The sequence below is a fragment of the Spermophilus citellus genome, assembly GCF_964194105.1.
Source record: "Spermophilus citellus genome assembly, chromosome: 18".
Classification (NCBI taxonomy): domain Eukaryota; kingdom Metazoa; phylum Chordata; class Mammalia; order Rodentia; family Sciuridae; genus Spermophilus; species Spermophilus citellus.
Genome location: NC_138200.1, coordinates 20482452 through 20504515, shown reverse-complemented (window position 1 = coordinate 20504515; position 22064 = coordinate 20482452). Strand labels below are relative to the sequence as shown.

At 40.5% G+C, this 22064-nt stretch overlaps 1 long non-coding RNA gene across 3 annotated transcripts; it reads left to right on the top strand.

The window, feature by feature from the left end:
* The first annotated feature begins 1892 nt into the window (after nt 1–1892).
* LOC308638440 lies at nt 1893–19058 on the top strand. 3 transcript variants are annotated; one of them, XR_014019836.1, is made up of 4 exons: nt 1893–2011; nt 3829–3875; nt 3977–4116; nt 18431–19058. It is a non-coding gene; the product is annotated as an uncharacterized lncRNA (long non-coding RNA). The 3 variants fall into 3 exon arrangements; XR_014019837.1 differs by lacking the exon at nt 18431–19058 and adding an exon at nt 4880–6427; XR_014019838.1 differs by lacking the exon at nt 18431–19058 and having other exon boundaries at nt 3977–4872.
* The last annotated feature ends 3006 nt before the right edge of the window (nt 19059–22064 follow it).

Here is a 22064-nt window from a genome sequence, read left to right as displayed (position 1 = left end):
CTGGTTTTGGCATCTCCTCCAGACTGAGCCTCCTCTGCAGTTCCTTATTTACATTGTTTGCTCTCCGTTATCGGCTCTCTGACCACTTCTCTCTTCCCAATAAATCCCAGACAGATGCCATGCTTCCCCTGGGCCAAGTAGAAGACAGGGGTAAGGAAGAGGGACAGAAAAAGGAAGAGATGGGAGAAATGCGCCTTGCTTCTGCTAGAAAATTGGGTAGAGTAGGCTCAGTCGGTGCAGATGTTGGATTTACATGGATTCCTTGATAAGTGCTTGTTAAGACAGTGATGAGGTGCTGCTGCCTCCCACCCTGTTGGTGACTATGTATTAAAATCTTGGTCCCCAGAGTGGTGCTATTGGAAAGTGATGCAACCTTTAAGGGGTGGGGCTTAATGGAAGGCCTTTAGGTCTTTGGGGGCAAGGCCTTGAAAGAGATTGAGGGACCCGAGTCTTCTCTTTCTCTTTTGCTCCCTGGCCACAAGATGAGCAGCAGTTTGGCTCCACTATACATTCCCACCATGGTGCACTGCCTTGCCAAAAGACATCCAGCCTAACTACGTGGACCGAAATGTCCAAAACCTTGAGCCAAAATGAACCTTTTCTCTTTATTAACTGGTAATCTCAGGTATCTGTTATAGTGATAGAAAGATGACTAACAGGGTTTCAATTTTCCCGAGACCCTGGTAGACGGATCATGTCATCAAAACCAAGTGATTTCACTGATGGAGAGAGAATTGTAGATTTTAGGCTGGTTCTGAAGCTGGTCTAACATGGCCTAGGCTGGATACCACCCCAATAGGCTTTCAAGGGAACTGTGGCCTTTTTTCTAATTTTGCCTTGTACATTGACTTTGGATCTCACTCCGGGTCACATGAGAATGTACTGTATTGTTCTGACCTAGAGTATGCACTTTCCTCATCCTGCCAGCTCCCTGGGAAGACCCACAGAGCTTGAGATGCCGCTTCCTTCCCTCAAACCCTTCCTTCCATTCTTCCCCTGATCAGCCATGGAAAACTACCTGTCCTAAATGGCAGCATTTCCTGCACCGAACAACAAGAGGATCCTCCCCCATCACAGCCAGCCATCCCTCTACACAGGAGGTGCCCGTATGGAAGGGAGAGAAGAGCTCCCTCTAACCATTCTCGAACGTTGACCTTTCCCTCCATGGACCCAAGGACAAATATACTTGTTACATCACAAACACTCAAGACACTCCGTGGCTCTGGCACAAATGGCTATTAAAATTGTAATTTCAGCCAATGGTTGCTCACAGATGGGGACAAGCTCCAGCCAGGGTTGCTGGCTGGTTTGGTCAGGCAAATTAACCACACTCTCTTGTCCTGCAACATGCCAAGGAGGTTGATCCAAGCTGGTGGGTTCCCAAAGACGGCTTTCTCCAGGCCTGAAAGAACAGAGGGCAATAACGGAAGATAACCTTTCACTGTCCTGCCTGAGCCAAGCCTTCCTGCAAAGGAACCAGGAGATACCAAATCACCTCCACTAGCTTCTAACTATAGGGACCGTTGCTCTTTTCTGAGCTCCAGTGCACCAAGCCCCTTCTGCCAGAGAAAGCTCCCTCCTGGAACATGCTTCTCAGTACCCAGAGTGCAACAGGCAGGGGATAGATTTGGGCGTCATCCCAGCAGTTTCTGACACGATGCCTCCATCTTTCAACTATCTGCACCAACAGGGTCAGGCTGTCCACTGGCCTCAACTGCAGTGAGCCTGACATGGCAAAGAGCCTGGAAACAAATTAAATGAGTCAGAGAGGCCGTGCGGTGATCATTCCATTACGTCCCCTCTGCTTCCTTTCCACATGACTCACACTATCACTTTTAGAAGGTGAGACAACCTTATGGAATCGACACTGAATCTCCACACAGTGTGGTGGAGGCGGGGCGAGGGGAGAGCAGGTGCTTTCTCTCCGGTCCTTTTATTTGCCGAGGATCTCGCTTGCAGACAGCCTGGGTAGGGGGAGGATGAATTGTGGGGAACCCTGACCCCATTTCAGGTAAGCTTCTGATTTACAGTTCATTGTGCTTCCTCACGAATAATTTTTATATAATAATTCCACCAGTAAGCGTGCAACCTTCTTCTTGGGAATGCAATTAAGGGAAAAATTAGCAATAAATTGTTTTCAGTACTTAACCCAGCTCCAAATTTATGGTTGCTGGAATTTATTGTTTCAGAGGGCTGAAAAATGGTGATTAATTTTTATCCCATTTCCTGTCATTCACCCTCAAAACTGAAATGTAAATAAGGAAATGTTCACCGACTTGGGTTTTTCTGCTTGTTACAGATCTCGAATCTAAACCCTTCCAGTTAAGTCAGAAACAGAGAGGGTCATGCTGTTCTATCCACCATAGTCTTTTCTTTCTCCACCGCTGGAGCCGCCCTGGGTGTGGGGATGTTCTCTACCGAGTGAGGGTAAATGAGAAAACACTAAGTTAGGTTCTGACGGCCAGTGTTGGATGTATCAGTTTGCCCTATAAATAAGCACTGATCACCTCCATTTTATTGAACTCATTTTCCAGGCAAGCAAAGACCATGAGATTCCTCTGCACATTTTCTCTTTACACCCTCTAGTACTGCTACTAGTGTCAACTCCGACAGATTTATAGCCCATTCATTCATGGGAACAAAAACCCTGCCACGGCTGGTCATGGGACACGCAATAGCAGTTAGTTCAAAAGATAACAGCTGCAATACCTCACCTCTCCACTCAGCACTACAGAGCCAGCACCACTTTGGACGTAATAAATGCGTCTTGTTTGTGTGCTTTGAGTCATAATCCAGGAATAACTGTGATGGGCCTCACCCCAGGCCCTGCTTCTAGGGAAACTGCTTTCTTCATCCCAGGCCTTAACTCCAGCCGTTTTCTACAGACTCCTGTGTACCCAAAGAGAAACCCTAGTCTCTTCCTTCCAGTCCACCCAACAGGGGCTGTGACAAGTTTTGCTGAGCCTTTGCAACTGAAGCAATTATGCAAAACTGAAAGGCCAGGGGCTGGGGTTTGGGCTCAGTGGTAGAGCACTCGCCTAGCACTGTGAGGCCCTGGGTTAGATCCTCAGCACCACATATAAATAAATAAAATAAAGGTGTTGTGTCCAACTACAACTTAAAAAAACATTTTAAAAAACCTGAAAGGGCCCAGGCTTCCTCAAGGCAAGCAGCAATGTAGGTGCATGCATTAGTTGTAATGTGACAGATGACCCTGGGCCCCAGCTTGGTTGAATATTTCCTCCTACCATCTTGTCTCAAGAAATAAAGGAGCCCTGACTCGGGGCCCACACTGTCATAACCAAAATGACTCCTGAATAGAGTCAGTGAGTTTAATGGAGAAAAGCAGTAGGGTCAACTGTTACCTTGCAAACTGATCGAAAAAGGAACTGGGGCATGGGCCCTGTCCCCACAAGAAGAGGTGGTTGATCTGAGTAATTCATCACCATCCCCAGAGCCAGGAACTTGCTGGTATAAGGCAAGCACACAGGAAGCATGTACTCAATGCATTAAAAAAGAATGATCTGTTCCAAACCTCTTCTTATGGTTTGGATGTGAGGTGTCCCCCAAAAGATCGAGTGTGAGACAATGCAAGACGTTTAGAGGTGAAATGATTGGGTTATGAGAGCCTTAGCCCAATCAGTTGATTGATTCCTGATGGGATTCACTGAGTGGGAACTGAGCTGGTAGGGTGTAGTAGAAGAAGTGGGTCACGAGGGGTATGGCTTTGGGGTATATATTTTGTGTCTGGTAGGTGGAGTCTCTCTCTGCTCTCTAATCACCATGTGAGCTGCTTACCTCCACCGTACTATTCTTCCTCACCTCTAGCCCCCAAGAATGGAGCCAGCTATCTATGGATCGAGACCTCGGAAACTGTGAGCCCCTAAATCAACTTTTCCTTCTCTAAAATCGTTCTTGTCCAGGTCTTTTAGTCACAACAGAAAAAAAAAAAACTAAAACACCTCTCTTTTGACAGATAATCTGAAGGTCCGAACTGGGACAAGTTTGGTCCAAGAAGTTCAAATGGTCTGCCTCATTTTGAAGCTAGCCTCTACCACTTAAAGCCTCAACTTATTCATCTGTAAAAACAGAGGGATTAATGGCCCCTAACTCATGGTATTATTGCTGGAATTAAATACAGTTGTCCATCAATACAACCTCAGTAGGGGACTGGTTCTAGGACTCCCCACAGACAGCAAAATCCAAGGATGTTCACATCCTTATATAAAGTAGCATAGTATTTATGTCTAACCTACTCACATCCTCTGATATCCTTTAAATCAACTTCAGATTACTTATAATACCTAAGTGCTATGTAAATAGTTGTTACATGGCATTGTTTAAGAAATGATGACAAGGAAATTAAGTTTGTACATGTTCAATGCAGATACAGTTTTTTTAAGTATTTTTGATCTTCAAGTTAGTTTAATCCACAGATGCAGAATCCAATCTAAAGGGCCAGACCTCTTTAGATGATAGAGATAGGTAGATAGATAGACAGACAGACAGACAGATAGATAGATATTTAAAACCTCAGCACAGTCCTAACCAAATAGTGTTATCAAAATAAGTTCAGTTGGTGAAATAAAGGATTCATAAAATAAATTTTAAGAAAGATCAATAGAAGACAGAAGGTCATGCAGGATGAATAATACTTTAAGGCAAATACTTGGAATTTTCAAATCCCTCCAAAAGGACGCAGACACCTGCCCCCACCCTCCACCCTGCCAGCAATGCTCTGTGGCCCGTGTCCTTTGGAAATGAGTTATTATTGCTTTTATCCTAATGTGCTGAGAAAAAAAAAAGCCAATAATGCAGGAACCCAGTAGCTTTCTCCCTGGGTTCAGCCCACCCTAGCCTGTGAATCGTCTTTCTTTAGGTCCAGGTGGGAGAAGTGGCATGCATCTAGGGCAGGTCCAGATCAGGCATTGGGGATAGAGGCTGAAAGCCTCCAGGCTCGAGAAGATGCCAGAGAGAGAAGCCAAAGTCAAACTCTTCCTGAAAACACCCAATGCAGTGGGGGTGGAGGGGACAGAGGCTGTGAAATGCATAGAAAATGACATTGGGCATCAGTTGCTGTAAGTACATTCCTTGCTAATCAATCAGCTTTTATTGTGACGCCTCTAGCTCAGCTCATAAGGCCGGAAAGCAGCTTCGGCAGCAGTTTAAAATGTTTCCAGTTTAATAATCCCTGCTAATTGAAAGCGGCTCAGAAACGGGGGGAAGGTGGGGGAGCTGGGGGCACACCAGCCCCGTTTATGGCAACAGAGCGGTTCCTATGGGGAATGCAATAACCTTTGATGCTGGAGGGGAAACCTGCTTCCCCATCCCCAAACAACTAATTCCTACAACTGCCTGCTCTGGCACTGGCGCCTCTTCTCCTTATGTTTTAATTATGGAACGTTATAGCAGCAGAATTGCTGTGAAACCTGTTTTTATCGGTGGAAAATTAAGCACCCCCTGCTGCAAAAACGGGATTTTTTTTTCCTTCGACAGAGAATTACATTCATTTTTATAATTGTTCTTTCCTTTCAAATCACCTAATATGACAAATGCGGCCGACGTTATAGTTCACCTGCTAAAGAGCATCTTTATGAATTGAGGCTTCAATGCTTTAATGGAGAAATTGCCTGATTTAAGTAAATCATGTCACTTTCACCCTTGCAATCATATTTGTTGCAGACGTCTGCTGACCTAACCTGCAGAGCAAAAACAAAAACACATTTACATATCCGGGGCTGAGATATTTGGTTCAAATGATGTACAAATAGGTCATAATGAAAAGTAATTTTAGCACACTGCAGAGGTACAATTTAAGCCTACTTTTGACAGTTTTTACACATACATAATTATTCAGCATTGTATTTAAACAGGTAAAAGACAGATTTTTAGCACAAATGCCTCAGTTCTGGTTTCTTTGGTTTCCCAGTCAGAGCTCACAACCGGGGATATAGATATAGCAAAAGGATATCATCTGTCTGATGTGTCAAGAATCAGCTAGGCTGTCCTTCTCCACTTGTATTCACACAAACCTATCCTAGAAGGTGGATCTGGGCACACAGATCTTGGTTCTTGGGATCTCTGTTCATATTAAGCTTCTCTGGCTAATTTTTAAAAGGCATCACCAGGAAAGAAAGAAAATAAACCATAGTTCATTCAAGGATGGTGTTGTTAGTCAGTTTTCCATGGCTGTGACCAAAAAATATCAGAGATAATGGACTTTATTGTGGCTCATGGTTTTAGAGGTTTCAGTTCATGGTTGCTTGACCCTGTTGCTTTGGGCCTGTGGCAGCCCATCATGGTGGGTGCACATAGTGGAAGAGGTCTTTTCACCTCATGTTGACTAGGAAGTGAAGAGAGAAGTAGGCAGGAACCAGAGTCCCATTATCACCTTCAATAATACAATCCCAATGATCTGACTTCCTCCCACAAGGCCACATCTGCTAAAGTCTTCGCCATATCCCAGAAGTCCACTGGCTGGGACCAAGCCTTGAATATGCAGGCTATTGAGAAACATTCCAGATCTAAACTCTAACAGATGGGAATAGATGAACGTGGTAGTCTCAGGAAGTGGGAAAGTGGAGACCCAAAGCAAGGTCTTCCATGGTACAACCACAGGGTACGGTTCCTTCTTCTCCCAGGAGACCACAGATGAGTAGGGAATCTAAGGTAATGGTGGCTAGTCACTGAACAGTGGTCTTTAGCGTCTCCAAAGGCATACCTTGAGTCAAAACCTTTCCTTCCCATCTGTGGAATCCTAAGGAATCATTTGCTTTCATAGAAGCTGTAGTACTAGTTTTAAATTCCTGTGTTGGAGGCAAGAAGAAAATGATCCTGCCATCCAGAGAGTCCCCCATCGTGAGGGAGGGAAGAAACAGATGAGATTGACTCATGAGAGAGAGAGACAGACTGACAGCCAGAGAGGAGGGAGCAAGTCTAGGAGTCGGTATGCATGTCCTTGGGCATCCACCTGTGGCCCCAGAGGATGGCTCTGTATTGGGTCATCTCATATGTAGGTCACAATAGAGGCATTCACTTGAGTGTCCTCCCCTTTTCCAAATCCAGAAAGATTTGAAATGCTGAAACTGGAGGGCAGCAGACTTTCTTGGGTGATTTTTAAGATGTGTTCCTCGACAAATTAAACACAGTCTGTATTTTTAGGAACACAGTGGCCAGTACCAGGAGGTAGCCTCCCTAATATATTTGACTCTAGTTGGGCACTTTCTCTCCAGGTGGAATGTGCCTGGGGAGGAGCGAACAGGATGGGAAGAAGGCTATAAGGTATGATAACCGAACCACAAATGGAGAATCTGGAGGAGAAGACATTTCCGGAAAACACGCTTACTGTCTATAAATGCCTCTGGTTAGCCATTCCGGAGATTTTGCTACCAGAGCTGAGATGAGTCCTCTGCACATGATCACCTTCTTGTCCACCACGTTAGGCCATTAAGTTCAGCAGGACTGTGGCCCCGTGTTACAGATGAGAACTGGAGACATAGGCAGGGCATGGGGGAAGCTAAGGACTCGTTCAGGATCACCTGCTATGACATGGTAGGAGGAGGGTTTGTACCTGGCCCTTGTTTCTGAGTGTCAGGGTTGGGAGCATGAATTGTCTTGAGAAGACAGATATGGGTGGCCCAGCGTGGGTTGGGATTGTGTAACAGCAGATTTCAGCCCCACATTTGTCCTTTTTGGTATCAGAGTACCCCAGGAGTGGAAATGCAGAGGCTGGACACCTGTCTACTTGTGCTAGCATCACTGTCACCAAAATACCTGAGATAATCAACTTAAAAGGAGGAGAGACTTGTTTTGGTTCATGGTTGTGGTCCATGGTTGCTTGGCCCTTGTCTGGGGGCCTGTGGTGAGGCAGAGCATCATGGTGGGGAGCGTGAGGCTGAGTAAAGTTGCTCACTATGAGAAAAAGGAAAGGGCCAGAGTCCCAGTATCCCCTTCAAGGTCACGTCCTTCCACTAGGACCCACCTCATAAATGTCCACCATCCCCAACTGCACCACAGGCAGGGAACCAGCCCTTCAACACATAGCTGTGGGGGGACATTTAAGATCCACAACACTATTGAATTAGGAGTTTCCCTCCAGTCCCAGGATTCTACGTTTAGGACAAAGTGCCACCCTGCCACATTTTATCCCAAGATTATGTCTCAAAATCATTAATGAGATTCAAACAATTTTTGATAGCAGTCTTTCCATCCCTACCAGATAGTGCACTTCCAGCAAATTATCCCCCCTCACTATACAACCTGTACTTACTCACTCTTCATTCAACAAATATTCCTCATTCATCGATTAACAAATATTCCTATGGGAGTGTTACTCAGTGGTAGAGCATTTGCCTAGCATGCACAGGGTCCTAGGTTGAAAACCCAGCACTGTAAGAAGAAAAAAAAATTCTTCAAGAGCCTGGTGTGTGCCAAGGCATAGTGCCTTAGGGACATGGGGATCACTAGGCCTTGATGCTGGGGATTACTCTAGCACCACATGGATCATCTTCCCAGAGATCCAGAGCAGGGCATCCAGGGACCTGAGGACACAGTTCTCCCACAGCCATCTTCTTTGGGGCCACTTTTCTCACCCCTATTCCACCTTCTGCCTCTGCCTTTAATGATGCCAATTACTTGTATCACATAGTAGGGAATGAATAAACACCGATATTTCACTGTATAATCGTCACCACTGCATTAACATATATTCACGAGTACTCTGTGCATCCTAATATCACACCAAAGACAGTTAAGTAATTAATGACTTTTAAATGAGATTGGGACAATTTTTTTAAAAAAGAAAAAAATTTACATAATGAGCACACCCCCACTTGTTTGCAAAATGATTTGGCATAAAATCCACAATGACGCTCCAGTGAAATGCAACATTTGTTGAGTGGATACAATAAAAATGGCCAAAGTTGGGGAAAACTTACCTTTGCAAGCAAAGGTAGAAGGAATGGTTTCTTTCGTCCTTTCATTTTTCCTTTGCTACTTCCAGACCCCATGGAGGACTCTAGAAAAAAAAAAGCATTCACATGCCCTGTTTTCCACTGATGCCGATGGGAACTTCTCTAACTGCCAGAAATCTAGAAGAAAATTGAAGTTCTTACCTCTTGGCTCCTTCAGTAACAAGAGGATAAAGTTACACATTAAATTGGTAAAATTGTAAGTATTGCCTAAATAAACTTTACCTTTATATTAAACTGAAGCAGTCCATCTTTAATGCACCATAAGATTATGTAAGTTCTGTTTCTTACTCTAAACAAGGTGACTTTGAATTTGTAGCCAATGCCTTTAAAATATTATACACAATTTAGGCTCAAAGTTTCAGGTACCACACCTCTACCCAAGAAAAATTGAGATAGGAATGCAAGGGGGGCACTGGAGTGCAGTGTCTGTATTTCTTTTAAAAACATCTGGAATATTTGCCATTTGCCCTCAATTGAGGTCACTGATCAGGGAATTAGATTTCTTTCCAGGCAAAACAGTCTTGTTTCTTGGGGAAATGGTGCTGGTACCACAATACCTATGAGCAGCAAGGCCCTGCTTACAATCATGGTAAGAGGCAGGCTGGGCCAACAGTCCAGAGCCTGAAAATCAGACACTCTTTGGCATTCAAGGTAGAGTCAGTGAAACCGAGAAGCAGTGCCCAGTCCCTGCTCCCAGCCAGGACCTCCATACCCCAGCTGTCCCTTGGATCCCCTCCATTCCATTCAGGCTGGAAAGAAGACGCTGGTTCCACAAAGCCCATCACCAGTCATGGCGGCAGGATTAAGAAAAAAGACAGGATAATCCATGTGTGTCCACACCTGCATCCTGGGAGACTCCCATCAAGCCTCACCTGTCACCAGATGCTGGTAGGCTGCGTCCCTTCCCTGTTCATCACAGCTCCCCCAAAGAACAAACTTCACTTGACTTGGGCGAATGGCGCTCTTTTAATCTGGATCCAGAGTTTCAAAGAGATTCCTCCTAACTCACTTTGGAAATGCAGCATTAGAAGAGGAGTTCTCAGGGCAGGGGCAGGGGAAAATCTTGGGGGGTCAGAAAGTAACTTAGAGCTCAAGTAATGGGGTCTTAAAAAGGAAAGACCTCAAAGACAAATGGAAGGAGATCTTAATAACCAAATCTGGGATAATTTAAGCAAGAAAATTAGTAATTATAACCTATACAACAAATGTTCTATCCATTTGTCTGTGCTGATATATAAAAATAATTCAATCAGTCAATATATGGGGGAGAAGGGATATCTGTCCCTTTCTTTAGAATTCCAATCCACAGAAAGAAGGATAAGAAAGGAAAAGTCACCATTTGTCAAACACTCTGGTAATAATCATCGAAGGCAAGAATCAGCAGTGGTGGATGCTAAAATTAGTGGGCAAAGGTATGATATGAAATAAGCGATCTACAGAGTCTCAAAGAATCTCTCCAGGGTTGGGGATGTGGCTCAAGTGGTAGCGCGCTTACCTGGCATGCGTGCGGCCCGGGTTCGATCCTCAGCACCACATACCAACAAAGATGTTGTGTCCGCCGAGAACTAAAATAAATAAATAAATAAATTCTCTCTCTCTCTCTCTCTCTAAAAAAAAAAAAAAAAAAAAAAGAATCTCTCCAGTAGATGCTTACCAATTTTCAGGGAGCAGCAGTAACTTCACAGTGAAGACCCTGATAGATGGTTCCTTAATCAAGTGATCAAACATAACATCATTTATAATATAATATATAGACATAATGCACCCCATTGATAAGATACATGGAGATACAAATGCAAAATCTTTTTCCTTTAAAAAGCATTACCCCCTATGATACAATTGGGTATTATTGTATAATAGGGGTAATATGACTACATGAACAATGTAACTTAAAAACTACATACAAAATATCGGGTGTCATCGTTTTACAGGACACACTAAAATTCAGCCAATCACACTTTATTACTGATATAGTTTGAGCATACAATTTTTCTAGTCCACTTTTCTACAAATTTCTGCCAATTCATCTAGTAGATCACAGCAATTGATACTTTCAGCCAGGTTTTTCAGTTGATGCTATGGAAAGTCAATGTTAGTCAATCTTGGCAAATACAAAATTACAAGTAATATTTTATCATTTTTAATTTGAGAATGATCTCTCTGTTGATGCAACTGTTAACGGGCACTTTTAGTATTTAACAGGCTGTGACAGCACTGGGACAAGTTTCTGATATGTTCATACATCGACAGCCCATGATTCTCATGGAATATTTTTTCTAAAAAGATTTAACTCTTCATCACAATCAGTTTTGTGGTAAGTCCGGGTTTAATTTTCCATGTAGATTTACACGATGGCACTTTAATGCTTCCTCTGACATTTCCTGTAACTTGTGGGGGTCATCATACAAGAAACCAAAAGTGGCTTCAGGATTTGGATATCATTCAAAATGCCCGTTCATGCATTCGATCACTGTGTCTTCAATTACAGGGAAAAAAATTAATTTTAAAAATTGACTTCCTCCATAATAATTGGTTCATCCGAAGCATCACATGAAAACAGCGTGCTCCTCCATCAGACGTGACAACCCTTAGATCAGAGCTGTGGCTATTTGCTTTGCAATGTGGTCAGAGTTTTCAAAACCAGAGACTCTGAAGTCTTTGAGGATTCTGATCACTCTGATTCCCTCTATGGCAGCACCCACATGTACAATTTCCTCTTGTAATCATTCACTTGGAAAGGTTACTGTCTGAGCATCCCCAGTTCCTGCCCTGGTGTTCAGGTCAAAGAGCTAATGTTTATGCAGACACAAGAGGGACAGGCTCCAGGAACAGATAGATGAGCCAGCCACCTACCTCAAGTCCCACTGGTGTTACTGTCACCACGCTGCTGCTTTGGCTGCTAGTGATGCCATCGTTCCCAGCAATCCGAGTCCAGTCCCTGGTCCGCACTGCTACCCAGCGTGTCTCCTCTGCTCTTGTGCATGTCCTTTGTCCCATCAGACTTCACTTACAAACTAAACATTCTAAGACAAATTTTTGAAGAATTTCCAAAAATTCCATAACAAGAACACTTTGGCAGGACATTCCCATGCCCAGCCTTCCCAGGTTGCCTGCTCGGTGCGGAGATTAATTTTGTGGAGTTTTTTGTTTTGTTTTGTTTTATTTTGGATTGTGTTTTTGTTTTTTGTTTTTTTGTTTTTGTTTTGTTTTTGTTTTGTTTTGTTTTGTTTTGCATAATGTCATCATACAAATGTTTTGTTCCACTACCTTACTTCTTACTTAACATAGATCTTGGGGCTCTGTCCAAGGACAGGTTACAAACAGAACTGCCCCATTCTCTCAAATTGCAGCATAGCACTCTGTAGGAGGATGCACCATTGTTTGCAGTTTTATCTTATTTTTGATGGACATGATAACTTCACATATTTATGGGGTACAATTTGATATTTCTTTGTAGTGAGAACATGCAAAAATCCTCCCTTCTAGCTTTTCTGAAATACACCCTACCTTATTGTTGGCTGTAATTACCTGCCACACAATAGCACCCCAGAACGTGTTCCTCCTATCTAACTGCAGCACCCAACTGTCAACCAACCTGCCTCCAGCTCCCTTTCCCTTTTTCCCTCCATGTCTATGAAACCAACATTTTTAGATTTTACTTGTAAATGAGAACACATGGTCATCTGTCTTTCAGCGCTTGGTTTATTTCACTCAGTATAATGTACTCCAGGTTCATCCACGTTGCCCCAAATGACAGGATTTTATTTTTTATAGGTGAATAGTATTCCATTGTGCATCTATACCACAGTTTCCTTATCCATCCCTCAGTTAATGGACACATAGGTTGATTGCATATCTTGGCAATTGTGAATTGTGGAGCAATAAACATGGGAGTATAGATGTGTCTTTGACATACTAATTTAATTTCCTTTGAGTATATACCCAGAAGAGGGGTTGTTAGATCATATGGTAGTTTTAGATTTAATTTTTTTAATATTTATTTTTAGTTGTAGTTGGACACAATACCTTTTATTTTTTTAGTTTTATGTGGTGCTGAGGATCGAACCCAGGGCCTCGCCCGTGCTTTTCTGAAATACACACTCCATCACTGAGCCACAACCCCAGCCCTAGATTTAATTTTTAAGGGACTTTCATACTGCTTTTCATAATAGCTGTACTAACTTTCCTTGTGTAAAGTTTCCCATCGTGAACATTTGGGTTTTGTTTTTTTTTTTCGAGATATCCACACAGCATCACAAACAATTCTATAGTCAACATCCTCTGCACTTGTTCTATTGCCTTTCTGGAGGTGCTACTTTTTTTTAACTTAAAAATATCTGACTTTTATTAATTGTGCTGTGCACAAGGCAGTATGCTAGGGTATTTACATACATGTTGCATTTAAAGTTATTACCAGAACTATGAGGCAGGGTATATTTAATCACCGTTTTATGAATGAAAAACATAAAACTCAAAGAAGCTCAGTTAATTGCTCAGGATATATGGTCAGTGAGGAAAAACCAGAATTTTTACACAGAAGTCCTCAACTTTGGAGAAGGGCACAGAGGTACAATTTCATCTTTGGCATTTCTCAGGCAATAGTTCCTAAAGTTAGGTGGATATGACTCTCAAAAGGTCTACAGTAATTTGAGATTTCAGTTTGAACAGAATTGTAAAGCATGTTCATATACACAGTCACCTCCCTATCTCTGTGGGTTCCACATCTATGGATTCAATCAACAGACTGAAAATATTTAGATGAAATAGTCCCCAAGGTTCCAAAATTCCAAAAAGTTCAAATCAAATGTGGAACTTGTCATATGTGGAGTACAATGCTGAATCCATGTGAATGAAATGATGTGTAGGCATCTTATTAGATATCACAAGTCATCTAGAGATGATTTAAAGCAGGGGGAGATTATGTGGGTGTTGTGTACTAATACTATGCCATTTTATAATAGGGGTTTCAGCATCTGCAGATACTATCTGCAGGGGGTCTGAAATCAGTTCTCCAGGTATGCTACAGGATAGCTTCACACACACACACACACACACACACACACACACACGCACACACACACACACACAGTTTCCTGTGTTCCAAAACAAACCAAACTCCAGGCTTTTACCTTGATACTCCACCACATGAGAGTTCCAATTTTGAACCTCAGACACAAATAAGAGTGAAGGGTAGACAAGAGAACACCTTTGGGTTGTGTCCATTTGACCCTGGTCCAGCCAGAGGAGGTAAGAAGGACACAGTGGTAAGATGGCCATTCCTACGTAGAATCACCCTCAAGTTGAAGAGGTTCCCTGCCTTAGTCTTTTAACAGTTTGTGTCTTACGTAGCATCAAAACACTCCACACACGTGCACCTTCTGGAAGACTTGAAACCATGAAACACCACTCTAACCTCTGCCGTGGCAAAAAGGAAGGAAGGAAGCGAATGAGAGACAGACACACCTGACCACAGAGGAGAGACCCCTGCCCAGGGCATCTCTGACTGGTGTCTCACAGGAGCCACCTGGCAAAAGGAAACTATGGCTAATCTAAATTTCTCTCCCCTCCTTCCCCCACCAATTGGTGCAGATCAATTATGAAGAATGATGGATTTCATTGTGGGATACTCATACATCGTAAAACTTAATTTGATCAATTTCAACCCTGTCCTTCCCTCCTGCCTTCCCCCCAGCCCCTTTACTGACTCTAATGGCTTTCTTCTACTTTCTTGGCATCCCTTTTTTGCCCAATTCCCCGCCTCCACCTTCCATATTTGATAATTTTCTCACTGAGTCAGACTTATTCTGCTCAAAATTTTGGTCTAAGTTCCATCCATTTTCCTGCAAATGACAATTACCATCTTATTTGTGGATGAATAAAACTCTGTTGGGTAGCTAAATTATGGAACCAGATGAGGTGCCCTCCAAAAGATGAGTGGATAAAGAAAATGTGGTACATATACACAAGGGAATATTACACACTAGAATATTACTCAGCCTTAAAGAAGAATGCAATGATGGCATTTATGGGTAAACGGATGGAAGTGGAGACTATCATGCTAAGTGAAATAAACCAATCCCAAAAAACCAAAGCCGAAATGTTCACTCTGATATGAAGATGCTAACTCACAATAAAGGGTGTGGGTAGTGAAGAACAGAAGTGCTTTGAATTAGATAATGGAGAATGAAGGGAATGGAGGAGAATGGAAATAGGAAAGACAGAATAAATCAGACATAACTTTCCTATGTGCATATACGAATACACTATTAATGTAGTTCCATTTCATGTACAACCAGAGGAATGGTAAGTTATACTCCATATATGCATAATATGTCAAAATACATTCTACTGTCATGTATAACTAATAAGAAAAATTAAAAAGAAACTCCAATTATTCTATATATGTATGTTTGTGTGTGTGTGTGTGTGTGTGTATATATATATATATATATATATATATATATATATATATATATATATATAAAATTTATCCATGCATCTCTTGACAGACACCTAGGCTGATTCCATAACTTGGCTATTGTGGATTGTGCTGAGTAAGCATTGATATGCATATCTCTAAAGCATGCTGCTTTAACTCTTTAGGATAAATACCAAGGAATGGTGTACCTGAACCATATAATAGATAAATTTTTAGCTTTTTTAGGAAAGTTCATATTGTTGACTGGGCATCCATAGATACTTTTAACAGAAGCCCTTGTCCTCTTTCTAAGAACCCCATCATTAGATAACCCCCTGACCTCCCTGGAGGAGAGAGAAAAAAGAAAAGAGTCACAAGACATGTGGAAGTATTTAGCCATTCACGATGCATACATAAATCTGAGCAATTAGAGCAAACGTCACATTATATGGCAGAGTTAGTGCAAGAAAGAGGAGAAGCATGCAGATAGTCTCTGGGTTATCTTCAGGAGGCCACTTCAACAATGAAACTAGAAAAGCCATGTAGAAAGGAAACCTCTGCAAAGATGGTTTTGAGGGTGAGACACATGATTGACATATTTTTTAATGGAGAATTAGAAGACAAGCTCACAAGATATTACCAAGACTCAAGATAAATGAAAATGAGGAAGAAATAAGAAACAGAGGCACTTAACGTGGATGAAAGAAGAGTGGATTCTTCAATACACACATACAATGTGTGCTGATCAAATCAGGGTGATTAATGTTTCCGTCTCCTTATCCTTCCTGTGTGTTTGGAGACTCAAGCTCCTTTCTTCTAGTTATTTGTGAAATATACACTTCATAAATTGGATAATTATTATGTATTAGTCAAAAAAATTGGGGGGGTGGGTACCAGAGATTGACCCCAAGGGCACTCAACCACTGAGCCACATCCCCAGCCTTTATTTTTTCTTTTGAATTTTGAGACAGGGACTCACTAGGTTGCTTACAGCTTTGCTAAATTGCTGAGCCTGGCTTCAAGCCTGCAATCCTCCTGCCTCAGCCTCCCAAACTGCTGGGATTACAAGCGTGTGCCATCATGCCTGAAAAAATATTTTTAAATGTTTAAGAACATGTTCGTGCTATCTTGACTCAACCATTACACATTGCATACATGTACCAGATGATCACATTTTACCCACATATGCATGCAATTAAAATAATAATAACTAATAAAATTTTTTAAAGAAGGGTAGAGAATTAATAATAAAAGGGAAAACAGGTCCGGGTGCAGCTCAGCAGAAAAGTGCTTGCCTAGCATGTGCAAGGCCCTAGATTTGATCCCCAGCACCACCAAAAAAAAAAAAAAAAAGGAAAAAAGAAAGCAAAATCTTTTTTAGGGTGCATGAATATGGAAGTCTTCAATGTGGAAAGGATCCCTGGGAACAAAACCCTTACCCAGAAAAACTAATACAGGATATGCTTTAATTTCATATAAAAAGCCACATCAGCAACTAAACACAAAATGCAAATGTGGAAGGGAGCTAAATGTTTCTATTAAAAGACTTAGTGTGGGTCAAAAACAAAAATCCAGTTTTGTGCTATAATAAAGGAACAGACCTATGATAAAATGTTCCAAAAAGTTTTTAAAATTCATTCATGCATTTATTCATTCAACAAATAAATACTAGGATTTTTTTCTATGTGCCAAAAAAAAAAAGTGATGGGCAAAGACTTACCAGGGCAAACATAAACAAAAATAAATCAGAGATGATAATATTAATATTTAACAAGATAGAGACTGAAGTAAAATGGTCAATGTGAATTTTTTCTCTCTCAGTCTTTGCAGATATAGAGCCCAAAAATCAGAGGATCTGTCAAAGACTATTAATAAACTTGACTACATATACATTATATACTACATATATAAACATGCAAAAATCAGCCAAGCATGATGGTACACACCTATAATCTAGCGGCTCGGGTGGTTGAGTCAGGAGGATGGCAGGTTCAAAGCCAGCCTCAGCGACTAAGCAAGATCCTGTTTCAAAATAAAAAATAAAAAGGGCTGGGAATGTGACTCAGTGGTTAAGTGCCACTGGGTTCAATCCCCAGTTTTAAAAAAATAAATAAATTTATAAAAACATGCAAAAATCATATATTCAAAGATCCTATACAGTTTTGAACAAAATGGATTTTACCCATATTAATAAACTTGAATACAAACACACATAATCCATTTTAGAACTTCTACCCAAAGGTCTAACATGGTAGCTAATTAAAGTTAAACAAAAAGACAAATCAGTTCTTCCTTCTCACTAGCAATGTTTCATGTGTCTAGCAGATGCCACCCCAGTCAGCAGAGATACATAACATTTCTATCATTGCAGAAAGTTCCGCTGGTCAGAGCTGCATACGGAATGCAGTTGTTAAAATGCTACATAGCATTTACAAAATTCTCCTATAATATAACATGCACAAAAGAAGGATAAACTTTTTAAAAATTTAATTGAGATGAATAATTAAAAATCACATCTTAGCACAAGATGTGCTCATTGCTACTGGCCCTCTCAGCAGACAGCTGGAAAATATGGGTATGTGTTGCACACACAGATGACACAGGCATCAATATTTATTTTTGTTATCTATAGGTGATAGATAAGTAGACAGACAGACAGATAGGAAGATAGATACTGAAAGCCATGAGTTCATTAGCTACCTTGGACTCCAATCTAGCACAAATAGTACATTTTTTTTGTCTCCTCCTTTACATAGTTCCCCAACAATGAGAAACCCAGCTCCCATTATTCTTAGTATATATATTTATTTGTGCAACCCTGTAAGGCACAGAAGGTTGGTTCTAAACTCTAACCCATTCCCATTATAAGAAAGAGAAGCTAAACCCGCTAGGAGTTAGTTTTTGTTTATGGTTCGTTGGTTGGTTGGTTAGTTAGTTGGTTGTTATATTGGTTGGTTGGTTCTAGGCAGGGATCCTTGCAGAAATAATTGAGCTGATACAGGAAAAGTACCAAATGCATCTAAATGTTTTTCTGTACCAGAAAATAAGGAAATATGCACAGAGACATGTCAAGGAGACAAGAACCAGATTGAAGGAATCTCAATTGCCGGACAACTTGAAGATCAAAATGTTTTTTACAATGATAGTAAGGGATTATACTCACTGAATAAATCAAGAGTCTGTGACTTCATAGTGATCTAAACTTGTAAGTGATCTTTTAATTAAGGGCGTTGGGAGAACAAGCTCTCTTGAGCACCAGCAAGCTGATTCATAATGTAGGATGAGTGAGAGAGTGGGGAAACCGTCATCTGATGAGGAATAGACAATTTACCTGGCGTGAAAGCATCTCCCCACAAATTAGTTATTAGTTTCAAAGAAGAAAATAGTAACTTTACTGTGGAGGATCCAGATAGACAACTTAACCAAGTGATCAAAGTTAACAGCACCAGTCACCACTACATGCCTTCCAACAAGGTGCACGGAGCAGGCACGGTGTCACTTGTAGTATGACATTCCTGCCAAAGTGCATAAACCGCATCTATATGTGAGGAATCATGAAATGAACCCAAAGGAGAGACAAACAACCAGCCTCTCCTCTTCAAAAATGTCATGATCAAGAAACACAATCAAAGGCTGAGAAATTGTTCCAGATTAAAGCAGTCGGAAGAAACAGGACATCTAAATGCAAAACTTGATCCTGGATTAGATCCTGCAAGGAAAAAAAAAATAACAGCTATAAAAGACGGCATTAGGATAGTCGACAAAATTGGAATATGGACTGTGGGCTAGTCACAGTAACTGCTTCAGAATTAAATTTTCTAACTTGGGAACTAAGCTGTGGTTATGTAAGAGAGTGTTCATGGGAGATAACATTAAAGCATTTAGGAGTCAAAGAGAATGATGTCTCCTATCCTCAAATGATTCAGAAAAAACACTATGTGCCTGCCAATGCATCCTAAGTATTAGTATAGGCATGCTAATTATCATAATCAGAATAGTCTACTGATTATTTACATGTACAGAGATGGGGCAAATTGAAACAATTAAGCAACCGGTAAAGGACACATGGGAATTCCTTAAATTATTGCAACTTTTATGTAAATTGGAAATAATAACAAAATTTAACAGTTACCAAAACTTTTAAAATAATTAACAATTTAATTTTTGAAAAAATTATAAATAAATTCAAGCATGAGCTCCTCAAAACAAATGAATACCTGTCAAGTCTAATTGAAAAAAAAACATTGTAAGAATAGAAAAGGAAAATAATCATTGCCATGGGGGATGGTGTTGTCCTTGTAAAAGAATATGGTATCTCCGCACCAATTCCTTTCCAACCAAGTTCCAGACTGTATTTGGATGTCAGCAACTTCCCCGTAATTGTCCTTTCTCTGTATAGAAATCTTGTCCAAGATACCTCCTTCCACTTAGCCATGGAGTCCCCTTCACCACCCCTGGTCTGTGACAGTTTCTCAGCCCTTCCCTACTGAACATGACCTTGACAGTTTAGAGGAGTACAGTCCAGGTATTATAGAGAACATCCCCCAATTTTACCCAAGTGTTTTAAAAATCATGTAAGATGTATGAATTTCTTGGAAATATATATACATATATATATATATATATATATATATATATAGAGAGAGAGAGAGAGAGAGAGAGAGAGAGAGAGAATCAAAACTAAAAAAAATTATTGAAAAGTCTATTTTTTTTAATTGAAAACATGAAGGAACTAGAAAAACCATTGAAGAACTGATCATCCAAACAAGTCACCATAGTGAAGTTTTAAGGGCATTTCTTCCAAACGTGGGGATGATCAAGGCCTGGAGAATTCCCATGCCATGTAAGTTATTTCAGAGAAAAGAAAATCTTGGAGAGTCTCCCAGTCCATTGTCGAAAGCAAGCACAATCTCAACACCCAAAGTTCCAAATATATAACAAAAATAAAATATAAAATCTATGAACAAATCAATTTTATGAATTCAGATGTAAACATCTGAACTAAAATATTACAACGTGATCCAACAAGATCAAGGTTTCCTTGCCAAAATGCAGAGATGCCTCAACATAAAATCACTATTAACTATAGTTCATCTCACGGGATAGTTAAAGGAAAAACTGTGTAGTTACGCTGGTGGGAGATGAATGGAATGGTATGCATTCAACACCTCTTTCAGCGGAAAACCCAGTAAATTTGGAATACAAGTATCTGATCTGAAAACCATACGAAAGAGCTACCCCAAACCACAGACAGTTACACACATGACCGTAGAAAACTAGCACCATGTCCATCCATGTCAGAAATGGAACAAGGCTACTCGTCATTGTCATGAACAATGTTCTCTCTGTTCTGGGCAGTTCAATAAGACAAGGATAAAAATAAATTTGTGATCATAAGAAAGATAGAAGCAAATTTTTCACTATTTCTCAATGTTTGTTGACCTAGAAACTCCAAGAGAATTAACTAAAAATAAAAATTGGAACAACTAAGAGAGGGCTGGGGATGTGGCTCAGTGGCAGAATATTTGCCTGGCTTGTAGGAGACCCTGGGCTCCATCCCAGGCACCACCAGAAAAAGAAGAAAGAAACCTCAGTCTGATCAGTCATTACAGAGAAAAATACGTGTTTTTTTAAATATGCTTTCCTATTTACCCACAATGACCAGCAAAAAGCTAACCACAATTAATAATAATAAAAAAAGTTGAAAATCTCACGCATAGGATAAGCTATACAACAAAAGTGAAGAATTTCTATTAGCAAAATAAAAAATTAAGAATCTTCAAAGAAGACATGGATAAATGGAGAGATAAATCATGTTCTGATAATATTATGAAGATAACACATTTTCAATTAATTTATAATGTGATTTCATTCAAAATCATTGTAAGAGATAAATGTTCATAAAATTTTTGAAAAACAAAACAGGAATTAAAAGGGATTTAACCTATTATATATTAAAATATTTTACAGAATTGTAGGATTAAAATGGCCCACAAAGTTTTTTTAAAAAGTCATGAATATGAAAAGTCACGGAACATTAATAGAGTGTTTAGCCCATTAGTAACTAATACAAAATGAATACTTTTTGGCTTTCAGATGGGCAATGATTGGAAAGGATGATAAAACACAGTTGCTGATTAAGAAACAGGAAACTATGTGGTTCATATGTACTTTAATATGAGGACAAAATTCTAATTTGGGGGGGAAACAATTTGGAAATACATAAGAAAATTTTTTTAAAGTGATACAAAGTTTGACTCTGAAATTGCGTGTTTCAAATGAGAAGCAACTATGCACATGCTTTTGTGGAATACAATGCAACCATTCTAAAATGGCATCTTGAAAGACATTAAGTGGAAAGATGGCTCACAATGCATTAAGTGGAAAATGCAGGTCAGGAACCACTTTAAATGGTAGGATCCCACATTTATATAGGAAGGTTATAAAGAGAAGGTTATTGAACAGACACAGAAATTCAGAAATCTGTGCCACATCTTTTTACCCGCAGCTAGAGGGTTTGAATTGTCAATCATCCCTGTTGCTGTTCATCTTTCCCTCCTGGGATCTATCTCCCCCATTACTTTGGTCAGTTTCTGGATGTCGGTGTTGTAATTCATTCATTCAGTCATTTATTGTGTCACTTGAGTGTGAAAATAAAACCAAGACCACCCAAA